The sequence below is a fragment of the Diadema setosum genome, unplaced genomic scaffold (genome assembly GCF_964275005.1).
Source record: "Diadema setosum unplaced genomic scaffold, eeDiaSeto1 scaffold_26, whole genome shotgun sequence".
NCBI classification, from domain to species: Eukaryota; Metazoa; Echinodermata; class Echinoidea; order Diadematoida; family Diadematidae; genus Diadema; species Diadema setosum.
The window spans coordinates 480,679-505,242 of NW_027307653.1; the positions used below are offsets into that span (position 1 = coordinate 480,679).

At 38.5% G+C, this 24,564-nt stretch overlaps 1 pseudogene; it reads left to right on the forward strand.

The window, feature by feature from the left end:
• The window catches only part of LOC140245738 (eukaryotic translation initiation factor 2D-like), a 335,728-nt pseudogene that overhangs the window by 295,350 nt on the left and 15,814 nt on the right, over nt 1-24,564 (forward strand).

Sequence of the window (24,564 nt, forward strand, 5' to 3'; positions counted from 1 at the left end):
TTATCATTCACGTATAAGCTTACGTGTACTCTTAGTTGGAGGAGACCTATAGTTACATGGTTAAAGGTGATGTCTCTTTCGCTAGAGCCGTACGTTTGGCCCGTTTTTCTTTTGCCCTTTTCTCTTTAATTGAGGTATCACTTTCGTCCAGGATAAATCACATTCTCATGTAAACAGACTCACTTGCTCTATATCCCTTGTTTTGTATCGGAGGCTTCATTGGTTTTACTGCTGGTAAATCTCACAGGCTTGTATATAGCTGTAAGAGCTCTCTGAACTGATCATTGTGATAGCAAGATTAGAGGGAGTCATATTGGTTATGTAGATAATGGTCAAAGGTCATGTTTTAAAAGGCCACTGTTAAAGCCAGGATGGTTATAAACACTTAATTGTCATGTTTTATTTGTACGTGCCGAGGATCACTTGGACCCCGTTTACAGTGCAAGGCTCGGCCGCGGCTCGGCCGCGCCGAGCCCACCTTCATTTCGGTGTAAACGCGCAAAAGGCCAAATGCGGGGCCAAAATTGGCCTCGCATTAGGCCACGCTCTGGAGGTGGTCTCGGCCGCGGCCGAGCCGCGGTCGCGCCCGGCCTTTTTCTCAGTGTAAACGCAAACTGGGCTAAATGCGCGGCCAATTTTAGTCTGGCTTCCAAACCCTCGCCTGTACTATTTCGCTATTCAGGATATTAACCACTTCAACGTCGAAACTAGTATGGTTTTGTCCTGCAAAGGATTTTCTCCTTCGGCAAAGGCCTTTGCCCGAACATGCACGGAATTCACTTGGCAAAGGATCTGAAAACCAGACAATACCAAATTGCGTTTGTTTAAAAGTAGAGCGCCACTACGACAAAATATTGAAAGGTTTGAATCAAAAGCGCAGCCGAGCCCGGCAGTGTAAACGGACTAAATTGCGGGGCTCGGCCTCGCAATTGAGGTTGGCCTTGGCCGCAGCTGGGCCGCGGCTCTGCCCAGCCCCGCACCGTAAACGGGGTCTAAGTTTATGCACTGTACGTACTCAAAAAGTCCGTAAATCGACTTAGTCGCACACGCACAGAATTTCCACTTAGTTTGTGTGACAGAAAAACAAATGTGATCGGAATAATGTAGGCCCAAAAAAGTTCAACTAAGTATCTCATTATAACTTCAAGGTGCTATATTATATTTTTTTTTTGTCGATCACGGATGACCGAAATCTGATGACCCCAAGCGTATCACCTAACTCGTCTTCAATGTGACGAGTTTCATATCTCGTTTCATTAGTGGTTTCTAAGTATCTTGCAAAAAGGTATGTGTAAAAGCTCAATCCTCATCTCAGTCAATACTGTACGCTCCCTTAAAAGTTTGATGTTCTGCTGATTTGTCAATAGCGAACTGCATTCATTTTACATGCACATGAATAGCCTTTTACTGTTTGGAGTAGTACTTAGATCTATGCTTGCTTTTTGTTTCATATTTGTCCATGATGTAATTCACCAACTTATTGTTAGCAAGGCAATTTCAATTTAGACTTATAAAGAAAAAAAATAATTGTAAATTATGAATGCAAATTCTACTTTGGTAGACTTTACTGTATTGGACAGGAGTCTCTTGTTCATGTGTCCGAACTGTATTTTTTTTTTTTTGTATTGAGATTTATATTTATCAACATTCGGATTCTTATCATGTCTGAGAAATAGGGAAGAAAAATTGCCACAAAAAAGAGTTTATGAGAAAGAGAGAAATAAAGCATTCTTGGACAATTATTTGCATTTTTTTAAATAATGAAACATTAATTTTGAGCATCCCCATGTTGGAATGCACATGGGGAATTGACAATTCAAAATTTTTCATCTAAAAATACATACCTGTTTCAATTCTTAGTCATTTCCGGCATACAAATAGAAAAATACATACCTGTTTCAATTCTTAGTCATTTCCGGCATACAAATAGAAAAACACAATTTAAAGAAATGTCAATAATATTACTGCACCTCCAAAAGAGGTGAAGTTTTGCAACTGAAAGACTACAGCATGGTTTTCAAAAAAAAATGTGATCTTGATATACAACATGATGCTCAACGCCTCGTGGATGGAAATTGAACCAAAAAAAAAATCCACAATTGCCAAGATTATCACAAAATTACTTCCCCAAAACTATTTTGCCACTACTCTGAGTGGCGTTGTTGCTGCTGAAAACTTGTATAGACTTTATAGCATAGTCATTCAAATCATGGAGGCAGAATTCAAAGCTTGTGCAAATGATGTGCAATGTATGAGTCTCATTTTCACTTAAAAAAAAAATAATGTTCCTGTAAAAAGTATAATCAAGGGTTAATACCATAAGTGGAAGGATTTTTGTGTGATGAAAATCTTTAATTATAATAGTGATAACTGTTTGTGAAATTTCCATCATTTCTCTGTAGTTTAAATCTTGGTATGCTAACACTACCCCCGTCACACTTATTCGGAATCAGCACGAATCAAGCAGAATCAGCCGGAATTAAAGATTTTCCAAATTGGTATACTCTCCTGTGCTGCTGCCCTGTGGTACTGTACGTCCTGTCGTACTGTCCTGTACCACACATCGAAGAGCCTGTGCTGACATATGTTTGTGTTGTACATGACCGGGGATTGTGTGGTACTGACAAGTACCACAGGGAGTACCACCTGAGCCTGTGACACAGTACCACACAGTCGTTGTGGTATTTGTGTGGTGCATTGTTTGGAACTGACAAGTACCACAGGGAGTAACACAGGAGCCTGTAATACTGTACCATGCAGTTCCTGTGGTAACATATACACTGTATTTGTGTGGTACATTGTGTGGTACCGACAAGCATGGGCGTAAATCCCGGGGGGGTGGGGGGATGAATCCCCCCCCCCGAAATGGAGGAGGGGGGATGGCCTGTACAACTATCCCCACCACCACCCCCCCCCCCCCCCCCTGTATTTGAGGGGAAAAAATGGAGGAAGCAGAATTGTGATTGTATCAATTTCGGCATATTGCATGACGTCCGTACGCCCGCCCTCAGACAGGTAACAGAGCTGAACAGTATTCTATCTTGTAGGATAATGTATACAAAATTTTCTCAAGCGCTCGCTCGCTTCGCTCGCTCGCGAAGACAGTTATATCGACATAAGGTATGGTCCAGACGTTGACAACGTCAAATAGTATTACATAGGCCTACATGTAAACATGCTATGACGCGAGCAACTCGGGACCATCTCCAAATTATGTACGAAAACAAACAAACAATAACAAAAACTATACCGCCATAATTGAACCCCCCTCCATTTCCTTAATTATTTCTGAAATGATGATGACTTTGATGACTCAGTCATGATACATCTATGGGCATACCCAGGGATGATCAGGGGCATTTGTCCCCCACGCAATTCCCGAGATGAGGACAAGTCTCGAACTGTCTTTATGGAAAATTGTCCAAATATCGCCAGAACTATGCACCAAATCGTTGAATTGCAATCATAAACATGCAAAAGCTCCCTAACTTTGGATCCCTTTCGATAGACTTTGTACACTTTTGAGATTGACGCTTTTCCTAATATTTTATTAAAGAGTTTGCAGCAGATCTTTCAATTACAAAAGCTCCCTCATATGCAGAGGCGTCGATAGGGGGGGGGGGGATGGTTCCCCCATAAAAGTATTGGGGTGGGGATAAACATATCATTTTGCTCCTCCTCTTAACTCCCGAGATGTGGAAGTGATCTTACTTTTTTGACGGAGAGCTGTCTAAATATTTCACCCAAAGATGGCTGAATTTCAATTCTGAAAATACAAAATCTCCCTCGCGTAAGAGGGAGATAGGCTTACCCCCTCCCATACCCTCCCCGTTCAGTCCTTTCTACCTAATACACTTTATTTTGACAAATGTTAAAATGTTTCATTTAAAGTGTGCACCAGGTCTGTTACTTCAGTTAAAAAAAAAAAAAAAAAAACGCAAAAGTTCCGTGGGTGGGCAGGAGATATCTAAACACTTTCAATTAACGGAGGGTCCCCGCCCCCCCCCCCCCCGGAAAAAAAAAAATAGTATACACTTCTGGGATTGAAATTTTCCCAGTTTACCTCATAAATGTGTTTACGAAATATTTTTATCTGAATTCTAAAAGTGCAGAGGCACCCTCTGTGCAGGTGCGTTGATCCTGGAGGACCGGGGGCACGGACGGGAGGAGGGGGGGGGGAGGGGCAAACATATCATTTTGATCCCCAATGATTCCCGACATGAGAAAATTTTCCTTGCGTTTTTGATAGAAAACTGTCCAAATATCTTATCCAAAGTGTGTACTACATTGCAGAATTTCAATTCTGAAAATGCAAAAAAAAAAAAAAAAAAATCTCCCTTGGGAGGGGGATACCCCCTCCTTTTCCTTTTTTCTTTTTACATTGACAGATTCCCAAATGTTTTATCTTAAGTGCGCACCAGGTCTGTCACTTCAGTTACAAAAAAGAACACAAGAGATCCACCGCGGGTGGGAGGGGATATCTTCTTCAATAACGTTTTCCCCGTTTTGTTTCTCATTAAAAACTTAAGTACATTGGGGGTTAACAGCTTTCAGAATTTTTCATAAAAATTTTACATTTTTATTTGCATTCTAAGTATGCAATAGCCCACTCGTATGCAGGGACGTCGATCCTGGAGGGCGGGAGGGGGGACAAACATGTCAATTTGTCCCTCAATCAGTGCCAATAATTCCCGAAATGAGGATTTATTTTTTTTTTTTTTTTTGCGTTTTGTCTGCATATGAGTGAATATCCAAAGTGTGCACCAGATCACTGAATTTCAATTTTAAAAAAGGCAAAATCTCTCGTGCTTGGGGGGGGGGGATGGTACTACATGATTTAGTAGGCATTCACAGTGATTTCGCACAAGCGGAGCAAGAGCTGAGATACCACGATTTGGTAATTCAATTATCTATGAATATTCCTTTTCTTACTTGTTTGTGATAGGAAAAAAAAAATCCAAAATCTCACAAAAAGTGTGCACCGGATGCACCAGCTGAATTTTTAGGTCTGAAAATGCAAAATCTTCCTCATGTGGGAGGGGGACCCCCCTCCCACACCCTCCCCCCGCTCGGTCGCTCCGCTCCCTCGCCCAGGTATTTCAAAAACAAAAAAGTCTTCGTACTTTTAAGATCTGATTTTCCGCCGAAAATCGGCTGACAAGCAAAAAAAGAAAACAAAAACTAAACTAAAACTAAAACAAAAACCCCAAACCAAACCAAACCAAAACAAAACAAACGAAAAACGAGAACAAAAAGTTTCCATATTTTTGCTACCACTTTCCTCCCACTTTATATTTCATGCAAAAGAGTGGGACAATCGATCCCTGCAAAGTGTGTGTGGGGGGAGGGGGTCATCAAGCTTCATTAAGTGATTTGGTAGGCAATATCGTAACGCAAATGCATAATGATGTTATTATAGTTGGTGACTTTAACTGATATGACCCCATCCAGGAATGACAGTACCTGAAATTATCTGCAGTTGATAATGTCAGGATTTTTATTTCATCAATTTGGTCGATATCCCAACTCGAAAAACACATTTCTGTAAATCTCTTATTGATCTGATATTTTGCCCAGATCCAGATAATCACAGTATCTCAGGAGTATTTACTACGTCATTTAGTGATCACTACTTAGTGTTCACTGTGTATGGGGACGAGAGCCCCAAATCAGTTGTAAATACCATTGTATGGAGAGATTACAAGAACTTGAACAGTGAAGAATTGTATAAGGCAATAATTTTCTAACGCAATGTGGAAAGTGCTAAAGAGTATCACCAATAAACAAGGAAGCAAAGGTATAACTGACGATAAATGGAAAAGATCTCTCTGAACCCAACGATGTTGCAGAATGTTTTAATAATCATTTTATTAATTCTGTTAATGATTTAGTACAAAAATTTAATGATGATGAAACCTATCCGTCAGTTGTATCATCACATTTCGACAATTATGCAGAGAAAGATATCAAGTATGACTTACCCGTTGTTTCACAAGATTTTGTTGTAAAAATGATAAATGAACTTCTGTGTAAGAAAGCTACAGGATATGGTGACATAAATGCCCCTAATGTTTTAGGTACACTGGTGCATATATCAAAATTATCACTCACTGAAGGAGTGTATCCAATTTGCCGTTACCATGGCAACGTACTTTTGGGTACTGTCAAAAAATACGTCTTGCACATCTACAACCCAAGGCACAAATCTGTGCCAAGTTTTATGGGAATCGGTTGAAAACTGAGGAAGTAGTTCGCGACGCAAGATTTGTACCCATTTTTGCCCATAATACGCCGTTACCATGGCAACGTACTTTTGGGTACTGTCAAAAAATACGTCTTGCACATGTACAACCCAAGGCACACATCCGTGCCAAGTTTTATGGGAATCGGTTGAAAACTGAGGAAGTAGTTCGCGACGCAAGATTTGCAACGGACCGACCGCCCGACCGACCGCCCGACCGCCCGACCGCCCGACCGACCGTCCGCTGATTCCTATATACCCCCTTCAAACTTCGTTTGGCGGGGGTATAAAAATTGAAAAAATTGACATGTTCTCTTTAATTTGCAAATGCCCTTCACGATAACATTGACAACAAAAGACCAGTTTAACACAATGAGAGACATGAATGAAATAGGGAAAATAAGTTTTTGTTCTCTTTGTCTCTTTATAACCTCTGAGAAAAACAAAATGAGAAACTAAAGGGAAAAAATAAGAATTTTCTGTCAAGTCAAACTTCAAATGACAGAGAATGATAAGCATAAAGATGATTAAATAAGTATAAAATAATATTTTTTTAAATCTTTTATAATCTAGTGATTTAAGAATCAATGTGGCAATTTCAAGAACCAAACGTTATTTACAATTTCCTTACTTGAAAAAAAGCTCAAATTTCTACCATTTTTGTTAATCATTACTTCTCTTATTTCATTTAAATTTAGATATGACATAAGATGCTTCATTTTCCTCCATTATTTTAGCTTTCATTAATCTTTTGGGCTTTAGAGATATCAAAGAGATCAAAGGTTTATTTTTGCAACTTAATTCGTGTTTCTTTTTGTGTGAAATTTGTTGTTTGTTCTTATTGTTTTATTGAAGATCACATACGCATGAATGACAACTTGATCAGTTTTGCAATTTTTACATTTGTGCCCTGAAAGAGAAAAATTATGGTGTTCACTCATGCGTAAAGTGTCCCTTTTTGTTGACCTACCAGGTTGATAGCGAATTTAATTACCTTCAATATGGTATATAATACATTAGCTTTCAGTCAAATATTCTATGGGAAATCTAAACTTGAAAAAGCGTTTACTTTCTTTTTTTGCTGAGTGTAGCAAGAGTTCAACCCATTCCAAAGTCAGCTGATAAACATTCTGTGGAAACTATAGACCAATAGCAATCCTTTCCGTGCTCTCAAAAATTATTGAAAAAGTTGTTGCTTCGAGCTTCCTTAAATATTTGATAAAATATGATATATCATCAGCAAATCAGTTTGGATCATTCGTCCAAACCACTCCAGTGAGATTGCTTTACTTTGTATGGTTTCCCGCCACGTAGACCATGGGAACATTTCAGACCTTTTTTGTCAGTAGACTGCCGTATACTTTACACACACTAGTGACCTTCCCATACTGGGAAAAAAAAAAAAATATTGCTTGCGGGCAAGCTACGCGGGCTTGTGGCGAGGAGGTAGTTTCCAGCACGTAGAAGATTTTCAGCGGGCGAACAAGAATGTTTGCAATTTTCATTCATGTCTTGTCATACCGTATCTGGGGAAGTTTTGCGGCTTGACTTGCGGGGATACAAATTTACTCCCCGGAGCTCTCCGCAGTTGGTCCGCACCTGACAGTATCTAGCGCGTATCTCGCCTGTAGTTGCCCGGAGGTGCTCACGCAAGTCCGATTTAACCGCAGCCAAGTTTTGAGCATGACCAAAACTTTTTTCGGGTGAGTCGCGGGAATGCCCGGAGAGGTCCACGCAGAACGCCAGTAGGAGGCTTTTAGCGGCAGCACTTCCCAGGCAACTCCCACGCAGGTACTTCGCAGTCCCGTATGCAGCCAAGATAATGAAATTCTGTGGGATTTCAGCCATTCCATGAGAGGAATTCCTTCACTGATTTGACAGCCCCCACGCGACTGGTACAAAGGTCACACAAGATACTCGCAAGTATAATTTAAGTAGAACGTGTCCAGCAAGTAAGACACATGCGCTGACTCGCTCTAATCCTTTTCCGCCTCAGGAATGTCCGGTATGCTAGAAATCCCTACACGTAACAAGCCCGAGTAGCTTGCCCGGAAAGGTGTGACAGGGCCAAAACACAGTTGCGGGTAAAAAAAAAAAATATGCGTGCGCACCTCCGGGCAACTACGGTTGAGGTACGTGCTAGGTACTGTCATGTGCGGATCATCTACGGGGACCTCCGGGTAGTCAAAATTGTTCTTTGCAAGTCGCACGCAAGGCTTGCCCGGAAAGGTGTGACACGGCCTTAAGATCTCTACTTCTGTCGCACCCAATGAGTGGGATAATTGTACGTGAATTGCAAGTGAAGCGTACGCTTTCAGAAATCGTACTTACGAAGTAAGAGAAACGTAAGGAGCACGGAAGTGTTAAGCAATACAATCGTGCGTCAAATTGGAAGAACGCACGGAAAATCACAATAATATAAAAGGGTACACTGAGTCTCTTCATCATTCATGTGGACTCATTCATGTGGACTTTTTATCGTGCTGATCACGTTCGTCGTCTGAGTGTGACGTACTTCACAAGTACGGTAGTAGTACTCACCACGCATTTTTGAAGTAGGTACAACGCACGGAAGAAGTGCGCTCACTCCCATTTTGTTAACACGTACATTGAAAGCAAGTGGAAAGTAAGAGCCTCTTGCGTGGTAAATACGCCTTCGTGGGAAAATACCCCCCGAAATTGTTGCATGTTTTGCCTGCGTTACACGCACACCTATCGAACTTACTCAGTACTTTTGTCTTGCGTACTCCGAGCGTGCCCCACGCGTGCTAATTGTCGCAGCCAGGTCGTAGCGAAAAACTGGCCGGCCAGTTTTCAGGCTGCGTGCTATGCGTCGTGTTTGCGACCAAAAAAAAAGTACTTCCCACTTGCGTGCATCTCACTACTTGGCCCATTTTTGGCACGCAAACCACTCGTAGGAGCACGCACGACCGGATGTAAGAGAACTTAAACAGCTGCGCAAAAGAGCAGCATAGCGAATTGTTCATGGGAAAACCGCTCTGAGGAGGTCTTTAGAAAACTTAATTGGCCCCAGTTACACCAAATTTTTCACAGGTCATCTCGCTGTTTTGATGTACAAATGTGTATATAAACTGTCTCCTGCTATACTTTATGAGAAATTCTCATTTGTCGACAATGTGTTGTCAAGAACCCGTAGCACAGATAAACTTCTTTTAAGACTCCCAAAGTGTCGTACAGCATTTTATCAAAAATCCTTTGTTTACGTAGACTCAGGAAACTGGAATAAGCTTCCCGGACCTGCCCGCTTTATGAATAGCATAGCATATTTTAAATACTACCATAAACACACATAAAGGGGCTGCTTAATCCCTGTCCCTGATTAATTGTCGAGCGCCCACTTTTTGAGTATCTCATCACCTCTCTTCTCCCATCTCTCCTCTAAAGTACATGCGCTTCGGCCACAATATTGAGAGGAAGCAAACATTTTATCCCTGTATGGGAGCAGATGTTGCACAATATATGAATGGATTCTAAAATGTGTTGAGGGAAATTAAAAGCTTTACACAGACAACTAAGGGGACACCTGTTCATAAGACACCCTCATTTCCTCGCGGTAGAACAGCGAGATGAGTGGCAGGCGCCATACGCGATATTGTTTTATCATATTAGAATCCAGATATTTGTACATGTGCGTTCACTTCATTTCTTATATTTCACTGTATCACGTGTCCGTTGTTAATCTGCCACGATTATTTATTTTTAAACAAATTGTTCTCTTATTGTTGGTGTTATTCCTGTTGTTGATGTTGTTGTTCATGTTCCATGGATTTTTACAAAAACAGAGCCCTGAGCAAGACCGGCAGGTAGTCTGTTTTAAATCTGTATGATTGTATGATATTATTTTATTTAAATACTTGATGTGTGTGACTACTTTATGTCGTTCTGAAATGTATTTTTGTTTACTTTATGCTGTTTTATATTCTATGCTTATCAGGCTACTCTGGATAAAGAACTGCATTAGATGAATTAATTAATCAATTAATTAATTAATTGATAAATAAATAAATAAACAAATATGTGCCTGTACAGGATGTTCCATTAAGGAGAAAAATTGCATACTGGCGGGTGCAATTTCGTTACGCTGTCGAGCGAGACATTGTTACTAATAACAGCACCATCTACATATCAACGACATTAAGTATGTATTTCTACACGTGTGGCTTTTAGAGGGCACTTCAGTCACGCTACGGGCAGCGACATTGTTACCATTTTTCTTTTTTGATAGAATTGTCCTCTTCATAGGACCCCCCCCCCCAAAAAAAAAAAAAAAGGATGAAAAAATTATACAAATTCATGATTTTCTTTCGTCGAGATGTTTATATTGCAACTGATTGACAAATTGCCCTACATCGACGTAAATAAGCACTGAATTAATCAGTGTTTAAGTAGTAGCCATGATAAAAAAAAAATCATGGGCGTACATACTCGAGCAGGATTTCAACCTACGACCTCCTGATCACCGGACAGGCGTCATCTCCACTAGACCACCGAGCTTTCGCCCGAAAGCAAGTGTTGGTTCTAATCCTTATAGCAGGCAGCGGGTACTGCTTTGTTATTCAAATTCATGATTTTCTTTCGTCGAGATGTTTATATTGCAACTGATTGACAAATTGCCCTACATCGACGTAAATAAGCACTGAATTAATCAGTGTTTAAGTAGTAGCCATGATAAAAAAATCATGGGCGTACATACTCGAGCAGGATTTGAACCTACGACCTCCTGATCACCGGACAGGCGTCATCTCCACTAGACCACCGAGCTTTCGCCCGAAAGCAAGTGTTGGTTCTAATCCTTATAGCATGCAGCGGGTACTGCTTTGTTATTCAAATTCATGATTTTCTTTCGTCGGTCTCGTGGGCCTTCTTTGCTTCGTTTCGGTCTCGTGAGCCTCTTTTGCCTAGTGTCAGTCTCGTGAACCTCTTTTGCCTAGTGTCGGTCTCGCGAGCCTTTTAAGTGTAGTGTCGGTCTCGTGGGCTTTCTTTGCTTAGTGTCGGTCTCGTGATAGTAGGGCAGATATGTGAAAAAGGTGCTCACATCCGGCGGAAAGTGTGAAATTTTGCATACAGGAGTATTTTGAGGCGCTGATTTCAAAAATTACCGGATCCAAGAGATCTGACGACTGGGTCGGCCGCCATTTTGAATTCCAATATGGCCGCCATCACAGAACATTTAAAGATCCATATTTTCAGTTTTGAATAACATTGGCCATTGACATTTGATACATAAAGGCGTGGTGATATCATGACTTCAATAACAGACTTATTTTTGATATGTCTGACAAGCTGAACTGAAGCCAATTCTAAATTTTGTACATAGTTGCCATGTTGGAGTGTTGAAAATCTCTATCTCGGGTTTGTAAATTACTAGTAGTCAACACACTGCCCCGGATGCGATTTTTTCTTCCATAACCCTAACGCGTCGAAATTGCCAATTGTGTCACTTGAGCAAAGACTATCAGTGTACAAGTTGGTTTTTGTACGCATGTGCGTGGACTCGCCATACTGCATACACTTACGCAGTTGGGCATTGAGTTTGTACTGCTATACACGTATATACACATAACCATTGGCATGGTCGTCTGCTAATCACAGAATCAGATTAGAATGTGAGAATGGCACGCCGCCTTTCAAACATAAACATAACAACGGATTTGTGTGTATGTGTATGTGTGTGTGTGTGTGTGTGTGTATGTTTCCACTTCACATACGGTGCCATCGGCATCACGTTCGGTATTTCTGTGGTTTTCTATGTCTCGCAATTTACGAACTGCGTTGCTAGGATGCAAACTCGACGTCTTCATCAATGTCTTGCAAAAAGTAAATTGGAAATCTAATTGAAGCTTGGAATGAATTATAATCAAAGTATTATAGGCCTATGGCTGCAGAGATTGCTATTGTTAACATTGATCATACGAAATCAGATTCGAAGTGCAGGGCTGCCAACTCTCACTCAATGAGAGTGAGACTCACTCATTTTGGTCCTTTCTCACTCTAAAACTTTATTTCATTTGCATGCATTTCTATTGATCTCACTCATTTTGACTCCTAAATTATAGCATTGGCCTATGGGAGTCTCACTCTCGACTAGTTTACAATGTTGGCAGCGCTGGAAGTGGGTATTGGGTCTTGTGTAACATGGATGCAATACTGGGTTAATTTGGGTTTATCCTCCAACTTCACGATGATAGTGCTTTAAAATGACTCAGAAAGGCGTAGTGTACGCTCCTTTTTAGTTCATGGTCATATATCAAGATATGATTATATTCTCATGCAATAACATCAAATATGAAGATGGGGGAGGGAAGAGAAACTGGGGGGGAGTAATCATCGATTTTGATCGATAACATCTCTTTATTGATAGTTTAATTTAATCAGTTTTAAAAAGGCATTTTGAATCGGCAATTAAAAGTCAAAAGAAGTGCTATTTCCAACAAACAACAATTCATTGCTCTACTATCACGGTTTGAATTGATCTATCAATAATTTTTTGATGTTCACTTTATCATTGCCAACACCAGTGGCGGATCCAGGGGGGCGCAACCGGCGCACGCCCCCCCCCCTTTATTTTTCGCTAAAAACAAAAGAAATAAAAAGAAAAAATGAAATGAAAGCCGGAAGTGGCACCAGAAATAATTAGTCACGCCCCCTTTACAGAATTCCTGGATCCGCCCCTGAAACACTATAGTCTTCGTCATCACGTACCATCGTCACCTCTACCACCACGACCATCATTGAAGGAAACCAAAACCCAAAAAGAAATGTGGATTGAGTGAAAGCAGCAACATAAATACGTCAGTATCAATTAAGTTGATGGAATGTGCAATTTTCATGAAAAATTATCTTTTTTTGGTGGAATTCTCTTCATATTTTCTTTACATTGTTGTTCTCCACTAAAGACGTCATGGACTCTAGTAGTCTCCTTATCCAGTAATTACAACACCAAAACTATGAAAATGAATAACTTTTGCATCGATTGTCCGATTTTTTCCTAAAAATTTCACTGATGTGTTATACAAATGTTGCTGCGTTCACTCAATCCATATTGCTCTTTGGGCTTTGGTTTCCTTTAATATCAACCAATCATCACTACAATGTACCATCATTGCTTTTATTACATTACCATGCACGACCATAAACATCAGTACTATCATTTCAAAACTCGATATCATCTGATCATCATCACCACGAATATCAATCATATACCATCGTATACATATCCCCACAAGCAATCTATCCTCCACCACTATCAGTATAAATTTTTTGAATAATAATAATAATAATGATAAAAATATCAATAATAATAATTGATTTGATTTATATAGCGCCAAATCCATTCTGTAGAGTGTTCTAAAATAGGCGCGGAAGGAAGAGAAAGTGAAGGAGGTAAAAAACATATACAAAATTCAAAATAATGAGTAATCAAAAGGAGGCCTTAAACAGGTGAGTTTTTAGACTGCTTTTAAAAGAATCTGATGAAGAACAATTTTTTTTTTAATGGCTGAAGGCAAGTTATTCCATAAGGTGGAATCAATCACCAATCCATCCACAACAACTTCACGAAATCTCTGTCATAGTTTTCAGGATCATCATCATTATCACTGCAGTCTAAATAAGCATTGCGACTGGCAATATATTCCTACTCAATCCCTCCCTCTAATGCCCACATGGCCTAGCACCCTGTAAATGATGAAGAGAAACGATTGAATATTGAAGCACTGATTTTGTTTGTTTGATTTTTGGTTTGTTTGTTTGTTTGTAAGAACACTAGCGGCATTCACACGTAGGCACCTATAAAATTGCTGGTTACCGTGTGCTCTCCAAAACTCGAGTTCTTGTTATACTCGTAACTTTTTATGAAACTTCATGATCTTCGGAATAACGACCCTTTTTCATTTTCGAATAAACGAGCCTTCGGAATAGCGAAACTTATTTCATTTTCGGATTAACGAACCTTTGGAATAACGAACCTTTGGAATAACGCCACAAATGTTCGGATTAACGAACCTTTCTTGATTTTCGGGTTAACGAACCTGAGGTATAGGGAATATGTGTGTTTCGGATTAATGAACCTTCGGAATATCGAACCTTTGGAATAACGAACAGCACCCTACAAATCTAACCTATCCTACTCCTGCAAATGTCCTAAGTCTTAAATCTACGTCTACCACATATATTCCTAGTTGCTATTGTATCACGTTTTTATATAAGAGCAAAAAATTGTAATGCTTGATGACATGGTTACTAAACCGAAGGTTCGTTAATCTGAAAATCAAAAAGGGTTCGTTAATCCGAACATTTGTGGCGTTATTCCGAAGGTTCGTTATTCCGAAGGTTCATTTATCCGAAAATAAAATAGGGTTCGCTATTCCGAATGCTCGTTTATTCGAAAATGAAATAGGGGTCGTTATTCCGAAGGTTCGTTGATCGGAACGCTTGTGGCGTTATTCCGAAGGTTCATTTATCCGAAAATAATATAAGGTCCGCTATTCCGAAGGCTCGTTTATTCGAAAATGAAATAGAGTTCGTTGTTCCGAAGATCGTTAATCCGAAATGAAATAGGGTTCGTTATTCCGAAGGTTCGTTGATCAGACAATGAAATAGGGTCCGTAACGAACCTTCGGAATAACGAGCCTTATTTCATTTTCGGATTAACAAACCTTCGGAATAGCGAATCCCATTTTATTTTCGGATTAACGAACATTCGGTATAAAGAACCTTCGGAATAATGAACTGTAACCCAGCCTGGTAAACGCATAACGTTTTCAGAACGTTTCATAAACGTTTTTTTTTTTTTTTTTTTTTTTTTGAGGTTCCTAACGTTTTCGTAAAAAAGGGACATTTTTAAAACGTACATACAACGTCAAAGTTGGGAATTATCATTTACCGCAAAGCACAGGATTTTTGCGGAAACGTTTTAAAAACGTTAATGGACGTTACAAAACGTTTTTATTATGTCTGCTACGTCTTCGTCCTTTATAAACGCCCACAAAACGTTTTCGTTAGTCCACTTCGTCTTTAATGAACGTTTAAAAAAAAGTTTTTATTTGGTCCGCTACGTGTTTGTCATTGGTTTCATTATTATGGATATTCATGCCTATTTATTAATATTCAAATAAGAAAGTATTAAAATAATTTGAAAACTAGTGGAAATAGATAAAAGACATTGAAATCTAAAGATTTATGCTGGGTCCAAACTTTCTGTGTTCATAAGAATAGACTTACCTAAGTTATTCTTCAGTCACTCACAATTTCAAATTGTGTTATGAAGAGTTATTTTCATATGTTAATAGGCCTAATTAAGGTGTGTGTGATCTAATCTTCGTAACCATGTCTTCATGCATCTCATCATTTTGCTGGTTTATAAAAGAATGTGATACAGATTCATCAATTTGGAATAGGATGTAGTATAGGTATAGGTTGTAGGACATTAGGAACAGGTTAGGATAGGATTATATACGTAGGATTAGGATTAGGGTACATTAATCCCAGATACGTGCCTACATTTTTTTTAAATACCCAATGATAAAATAAACATTAGACGTTCTCAAAAGGTTTCCTGGTTGTTCTAGACGGATATAGAAGGTTCTCTAAACGTTCTGTAACGGGTCATAAGACTTTTTAGACGTTCTTAAAACGTTTTTTGAACGTTCTAGACAGTTTTCAAAAGTTCTCTGGACGTCCGCAGAATGTCCACAAAACGTTTTGAATGTTCTTAAAAGGTTTTACTGACGTCTATAATGTCCAAAAGGTTTTCTGCAGGTCCTTAAAAACTCCGAAAGGTTTTTTTTTTTTAACGTCTAAAAAACATCCATTTGAAACGTTTTCAATACGTTGAAAACCTTCCAGAAAAAGACGTTCTGAAAACGTTTTGACAAAACGTCCAAATAACAAACTTGGAACGTTTCAAGAACGTTGAGAAAACTTCCAAATGTTAGCTGGGAACCAGATTTGTATCATGGTTGTACCTTGAGGTGCTCACAGGCGCTTAATTAGATCTTAAAATGAAATACTGATTAGCCAACCGGCCACGACCTTAAAAATGACGTCAAAATCACGTCCATTTTCCTTGTTTAGTTTTCGTGAAAAAGGCGTCTTTCAGAAGTCTTTCTTGTTTTCTTTACCAATATACGTGAAAAAGTCATGAATTGACGTGTAAACGACGTGCTCATGACGTTATTCTCACGTACATCTTGTCTTTAGAATTGTGATTTACACGTCATTAAGACGACTCTTTGACATCCAATAACATCTTTGGGACAACTTCCATCGATCAAAAATACGACATATTGACGTCAGTTTGAAAAATATGACATATTCACTTCAGTTTTAAACGTTTATATGACGTCAAGAATCTTTGTTTATTTTCGTCTAAAAGACCTTAAATTAGTAATTTACACGTCTTTACGACGTCTTCGTATAACCACCCAGGCGTCAGAAAGACGTCACAAATATGACGTCTTTTAGATTCCTTCCATTTGAGCAGAAATACGACTTTCTGGCGTCAGGTTGAGACCTCTAGATGACGTCTTTTTTCTTTGAAAGACGTCGCAAAACTGACGTAAATTTAACGTCATTAATACGTTATTAATATGACTTGGTAAACAGGTTGCAAAGCAACGTAAATTTTACTTCACTAATACGTCGTATATATGACGTGAATAATACGTCACAAAACTGACTTGAATTTTAAGTCTTTAGTACGTCGCTAATATGACGTCATAAATACGTCGCAAGACTGAGGAAAAGTATTAATACGTCGCTAATATGACGTCATAAATGCGTTGCAAAACAAAGTAAATATTGCGGTATGCAAGACGTCATTTAGATAATGCTATGAATACGTTGCAAAGCAACATAGATTTTACGTCATTAATACGTCTTTAAAATGTGACTAATATTAGGTAATAAATATGTCGGGAAACTGACGTAAAATTCACGTCAGGAGGTCCATAACATGACGTGATAAATTCGTTTCAAAAATACGTTGAAATCACGTTATTTCCTGGTCATTATCAGATGTGCGACCACTTTGACCAGTTGCGACCAAAATAATTAAGACGTCCTTTTGACCTCCGTCTGCTAGCTGGGATGTTCATAAAGTTGGTCCCATTCCTTTCTTCCAATTCAACCATGACTACAGTGTATAGTATTAGTGCTATTTCTTTTTTCCCAAACCAATTTCTGTGCATTTTCTGCATGCATCCTATATTAATACATCCAGGCTGTAGAAATCGACAACTTTTGCTGAGCTGAGATACAACGTCAAACGTTGAAATAGATAGAATTCACAGGTCTGTGTGTGAAACCTAAAGGGAAAGTTCACCCTCAACGATAACTTGCTCTTTAGAAATAAACCCCTGACAATAATTAAAAAGATATATGATTGGTTAGAATTTGAGGAAAACTTTCTTAAAGGTAGGGGATACCTTTTACAGACCTCCCAAAATGCAGCAAAACATTAGATATGAACCTCAGGGGACTTGTTTAGGCCACTGCTGAGAAATTTGGAAGTCAACAGTTATCTACAATTTGAATAATGCGCAAAACTCAACTACTCAGTAGTTCTTTGTGTCAGCCACACTTAAGCCTTTTTGTTGCAGTCTTCTGTATTTTTTTAATCTATAAACACAAATCTAAAAGTATAAGAGCTGATGTAATAACATATAGAGTGTGTGGCAAGAATGTATATAGAAATGTTTGTAAGTTTTGATGAACTTTCTTCACAAAATATACATGATGGACACACATGCAGTGCATGGGTCTGCAAAGGTAGCCTAGTAATGTACTGGAATTTACGGTGAGCCCCGAAAAAAATTCAATTCAAAATCTAACGGTCAATAAAAGTGTACTAAATGTTACCTTCCACTTTCAATACTTTATGGGAGTTTCTAAAATGATACTCCCTTCAACATATCACTGTATTTATACAACTCTTCATTTAAAGCATGCAAATGGGATTCCCTACCTTTAAGAAAGGTATCATTCTAATTTTTAACAAATTATAATCGATCTAAAAAATCAGGAAATCTATGACGCTTCCAGCGACTTCTTATACAAGAGAATAGAAAAGAAAGTACGTGTACGCCAAAATAACATTCTAACTTAAAGGCATAATACATTTGCAAATGAAACTAAAACCCAGCATTGGTACTTCAAAATAATAATTTCTAAAATATGCGCCATAGGAATAGAAACAACCAATATAAATATTTGAACCATTATCGTCGATGTTATTGTTAGATATACAAAATGTTACAATTGTTTTAATAATTAAGAATGTTTCCAGATTAAACAGTCTTTATACAGTTATGGTTTAATGAGAAAACCCGTGATATGTCCTTTTATGTCCTTTTATGCTTTATTGAAAACATTTTATATGGTAGGATGTTTTGTGATACAACTGACTGACACATAATATGCATCAAAAGTAATATCTTGAACACTTTTTTTAAATCACTGCCCCAAAGGTAAACAGGACCTTTAATATACATTGTATTCCATTTTGAATGCATCCTCTATAGTAATCACTCAAAATATTTTACAAAATAATAACCTCTGTGATGACAGTTCTATTACTTCATTACGCCACATGGATGTTGGCACAATTTTTTCACTTAATATTATCATTCCTTTTAACATCTTAATACCGTAGATCAAACATTTAAACAATCAATTTGATGTAATACAAATGCAATCCTACACTAACGGTACCCTTCACAGACATCTGTTAACCCCATCCTAACACTTTTTGAATAGCAAAATACTATCATACAGTATATAGCTGTTGTAAAACAAAAAACAAAAAAGAACAATCATATGGATGCAAATGCAATTTATTTCCCCCTCACGGCCTATGTACACATCATTACATCATGCAGCACTATTATCCTACTCCCTTCCCCCACCCCCATTAAAAAAAAAAAAAAAAAAAAAAATCATTCGTGACTTGTCAACGGACACCAACTGACGCTCACTCCACTTTTGGCTGCCGCGGTTTAATGTGTAACAGTAAGACAGCCCATAAATAATCTGAAAACAAAGTGATCGCTGTCAGTGCATGAAAGTGACCAGAGAAAAAGGCACCCTTTCGTTTCAAACTGCCTAATACCAAGGAGCGTTTGTAGCTCCATACTAATACCAGCGAGGTGAGTCACCTCCCTTCTGATGTTACTGACTGCTGAGTTTTGTAAATGATGACTTGCTAAACGACTTGCCCATGCGAAACATCTTCGAATAATGCTCCAATTTACCATGTATTTGTTTCCTAACGTCTCATTTTCCTCTGTAACTTCAATTAATGGGAACGTGTTACTGTTGTGTGTATGCTTCCACTGCGAGCAGACAAATACACCAAACATTTTTTTAATGATATTCTTTATTAGAATTTCATCGATATCAGGCCCATGTTTACAATGAAATTAATTTGAACAAAAAATAAGCAGCTGAATTCTTAGCTCTTGTGCTCCTAAATCATATTTTTCTTAACATACAATACAATATAGGCCTATATATACAAATCGTACCATGCATGAAATAGCATGCATAAAATATTGGCATATAGAAGTCTGCATGAATCTCAGAAAAAGCTTTCTGATTTAATACTTACACTATAGTAACTTTAAGCCAATCCATATCTATCTTCCGTTAATACGCATACACTTGTGCTGCAGAATCACCTTCTTTTTTTTAACACTACACACACACATACACACACACACACACACACACACACACACAAACCCGCCGTTATGTTTGCAAGGCATGAAGGCGTGCCAATCGAATCTGATTCTGTGTTAGCAGACGACCATGCCACTGGTACTGTGCGACAGTAGAGCATGCCTAACCAAGTCCACGCGCATGCGTACAAAAACCAGCCAGTACACTGATAGTCTTTGCTCAAGTGACACAATTGGCAATTTCGACGCGTTAGGGTTACGGGAAAAAAAATCGCGCCCCGGATTGAGCGCGCGTTTGCAACTGATTGAGTGCGCGCTGCTGTATTCATATTGTGACGTCAGTGAAAGGGGGCATTATGCTTCATTTTTGCTGCACTTTTTGGCATGTCCGTAAATGTTAGTCATGATGTTTGTCTTGGCAGCCTTAAAGGAATTCAAAATAGCGGGCATTGCGTTTGTCAGACACATCAAATTATTCTATTTTTTTTAAATTCAGTCATGTTAAAATACCACTTTGCAGCTAATTTCAAGGTCACTCGTCACTTAGAACTCGAGATAGGGGTTTTGAACACTTCGTCGAGGCGGCCATATTGGAATTCAAAATGGCGGCCATTCGATGTTTGTCAGACATTTCAAATTAATCTGTCATCAAATTCAACATGTCAAAACGCTCTTGTGTACCAAATTTTGGTGCCACAGGTCATTTAGAACTGAAGATAGGAATCTTTAAATATGTTTTGTGATGGCAGCCATATTGGAATTCAAAATGGCGGCCGACCCCGTGGTCAGATCTTTTGGATCCGGCAGTTTTTGAAATCAGCGCCCCAAAATACCCCTATGTGCAAAATTTCATACTTTCCGCCGGATGTGAGCATCTCGACCATTTTTTTTGCTACATATCTGCCTCACTATGAGCCTTTTGTGCGTAATATCGAACTCATGGGCTGTATAACTCGTGGGCTTATTTTACTTGATGTCGAACTCATGGGCTTAATTCACTCAGTGTCGAACTTGTGAGCTGTATGACTCGTGGGCTGTATGACTCGTTGGTGTCGGTCTCGTGACGTGCGCCCGTGGTTCGCCCCATTTATGACTCGCAATATTCAGCAATACAGTTAACGGTATCAACCAGTCCGAATCAGGGGAATATTCAGAGTGCGAGGAAGACAACATCACTCGGCACCAGTCTAATCTCTCGGCAGAGTCTCCAGAAACAGGAAAAGTGCGTGGTAAAGTGAACCAGTCATCTAAAAGAAAGCAGAAACCCAAGAAGAAAACCGCGAAAAAAAGATGAAAGCGTTCACTCCCCAAATGATTCTTTATGTTATTTGCTTAGCCTGAATGTGAGAGGATTAAGGAATAAACTTAAAGGGGATGGCTAGTAACCGATCAGTGGGAATCAGTGAGAATGCTGGGGGATGATTGTTCCAATCCTTGTGGGATTCATTTAAGAGTACATAATATATCTATTGTTGTGTGAAAAGTATTTGCTTCAGAACGGTTTCATATTCAAGTAATGCGCAGATTAATGCCCCGTCACTGACCAGGCACGCTAACCTGGAAACATTAAACTGCACATTACTTGAATATGAGACCATTCTGAAGCAAATAAATTTCACACAACAATAGATATATAAAGTACTCTTAAATGAATCCCACAAGGATTGGAACAATCATCCTCCAGCATTCCCACTGATTCCCACTGATCAGTTACTATCCATCCCCTTAAGCGAACTCACATGTATAAATGGTGTAAACAGCAAAAAGTTAACATAATGTTTTTGCAAGAAACATATTGGACAACAGATATAGAGACAATTATCCAAAGTGAATGGAGAGGCAAATGCTTCTTTTCACATGGAACCAATCACTCTTGTGGTGTGGCAATTCTTATAGATAATAGATTTGACATTGAAATAAATAAGATAGATTCACAAAATGATGGAAGAACTCTACTTTTAGATGCTATGATAGACGGTTATGATGTTTATGCACCGGCTAAAAAGGTGAAAAGAAAAAGTTTCTTTATGAAAATTGATAAATGGTTGAGTTATCATACTTCAGAAAATGAAGTCCATCTTATTGTAGGTGGGGATATGAATTGCGTACTCGATATTAAGAAAGATGTGCGTGGTAGTCAAAGCTCGTATTATAAGACACCACAAAGTTTGCGCCAACTTTGTAAACGAAGAAAACTGATTGACGTGTGGAGAAATACTCATGCCGATATCAGACAATTTACTTGGAGAAATTTTTCATTAAATGTAGCATCAAGACTTGACTACTGGTTAGTCAGTAAAAGTGCACAAGCAAAAGTTTTGTCAAATGATATAAGACCATGTTATAAAGCTGATAATAATGCTATTTCTCTTAAGTTAAAGGTTTCAAATATTTCTAAACGTCCAGGGTGTTGGAAAATGAACACAGAAATATCAAAACATGAAATATATCAATTAGAAGTATTTCAGGTAATGCATGTTTTTCTTTTATACAGGTATGGGAACTCATAAATATTAAAGTACGTGAGTTCACGCAAAAGTTCTGCAAAGATAGAGCTTCCAGAAAGAAAGAAGCAAAAGCATGCTTAGAACAAAGATTCAGTGAACTTCAGAGAATGATTGATGTAGACAGTGATGTAAAGATACGGAAAGAGTATATATATGTTAAGAAAGAACTTGAACAGGTTAATGAAAGACAATGTAGAGGCGCAGCTGTTAGACCAAGAGTTAGGTGGATGGAAAAAGGGGAAAAATGTACGAAATATTTTCTAGGCTTAGAAAAATATAAATCAGAAAGAAAAGAGATAAACCAGTTATTTTCAGTAGGAAAAGACAGATGTTTAACTGACCAAACAGAAATACTGCAAGAAATAGTGAAATTTTATTCACTGTTATAGAAGAAATCTAATGTTGAAGAAAATAAGCAAAATCAGTATATCATGGGCGTCACCAGGGGGGGTGCGTTGGGTGCGAACGCACCCCCCTTCAGCCCCTAAAAACAACAACAACAACAACAACAACAACAACAACAGTCTGCTAGCGACCTCAACGCCGGACGCTAAATGATTAGACTTTTTTTTATAATTTTGCACCAGGGACAACAAATTCGTGGGCAAAAACAATTCGCACCCCTGGCTCTGGCAGCACTGATTTTATCATATCTACTAGTATTCTATACAGTGTTTACTATCAACCGTACTCTACATCCGTACGGTACGGAGCACGTACGAGTTTGCTTTTGTACGTGTGCTACTTTCAAGTATGTCGAGTCTATGCACGTTACTTCTGACCAATCCATATTGCCAGCCCAAGTGCAAGCCTTAAAAAGCTAAAAACAAAAAAATAGAGGGGTAAGTATATCATTTTGCCCACCCCCCTCCATAATTCCAGAGACGAGAAGAATTCCTTCTTACCTTTTTTTTTTTGACAGAAATTTTTTTTTTTCAATTCAAAGTTTATTTCATTTTCCGACAAAACATAAGTTACACTTCTTTTGACAACAGAGAATAAGGTAAACAGAACATTATGTATTGAAAAGAATGTACAACAATTGAGGACCTTATAGTAATTATACATTGTTGTAAAGAAAGAAACAGAAGTGATCGAAATGAAGTACATGTATAACTTTGCTTAAAGTGCGAAAAATGGAGAGACCCACTAAAAAGACAGAGCTTGTAGAATGTGGGCCCCTCTGGAAAAATAACATCAGTGGGAAGATTAATTGAAGCATCATAAATACAAAAGGAAAAAAGAAGAAAAAAAAAGAAGAAGAAGAAGTCTGGAAGCCCACTAAGAATTAGATTCACAGATAAATACATTTACTTTCATAGACGCGAACAAACATAGAAAAAGACTATAGACAACGAAACAACTACTGAAGAAAAGGTTGTACGGGACAAAACGGAATGGACAAGACTAACAAACAGAAGACAAAATAGCAAACGAAAATGCACAACAGAGACAGCGATCTCCGACAGAAGCATGTCAAGAGAAACAGATGATAGTTGTGGAGAAAAAAAAAAAAGTGATATTGTAACGCCTGAAAGGAGAAAAGCAAGGAAATGAAGGGACGTATGAACAGGAGTAAGATAGAAATTCAAGTCTTTGACGCTTTGGGCGATAGCGTAGATGGCAGCAGACATCCACTAAAAAGAATACAATTTATTCTTCAAAGAGGAAAAAAGGTAATTAAGTCAGTAAGTGAGAAAGAAGGCCAAATGGCTAGTTCAGTACTGTAGAGTCATACGATTGCAATAGAAAGGACTTCAGTCTCCTCTTGAAAGAATATATAGATGGGGCGTTTTTTTATATCATGATTCAAAGAGTTCCAATAATTTGGGCCTATATAAATAAGTGTATTTTTAGCAAGGATCGTGCGTAAAAGGGGTAAATGAAATTCATTGGAACGCCTAGTGGGATATTCATGAAATGATTGGTTTTTGAGGAACATAGAATCAAAAATAGATGGAAGCAAATTGTTGCAATAATTGTACATAAATTGGCCTAAATTATACAAAAACAGATCTTTAATTTTTAAGAGCTTGCTAGAGGCAAACAACGTGTTTGTATGAGAACGTACAGGGGAATGGCAGATAACGCGGAGGGCTTTCTTTTGCAAGAGGGACAC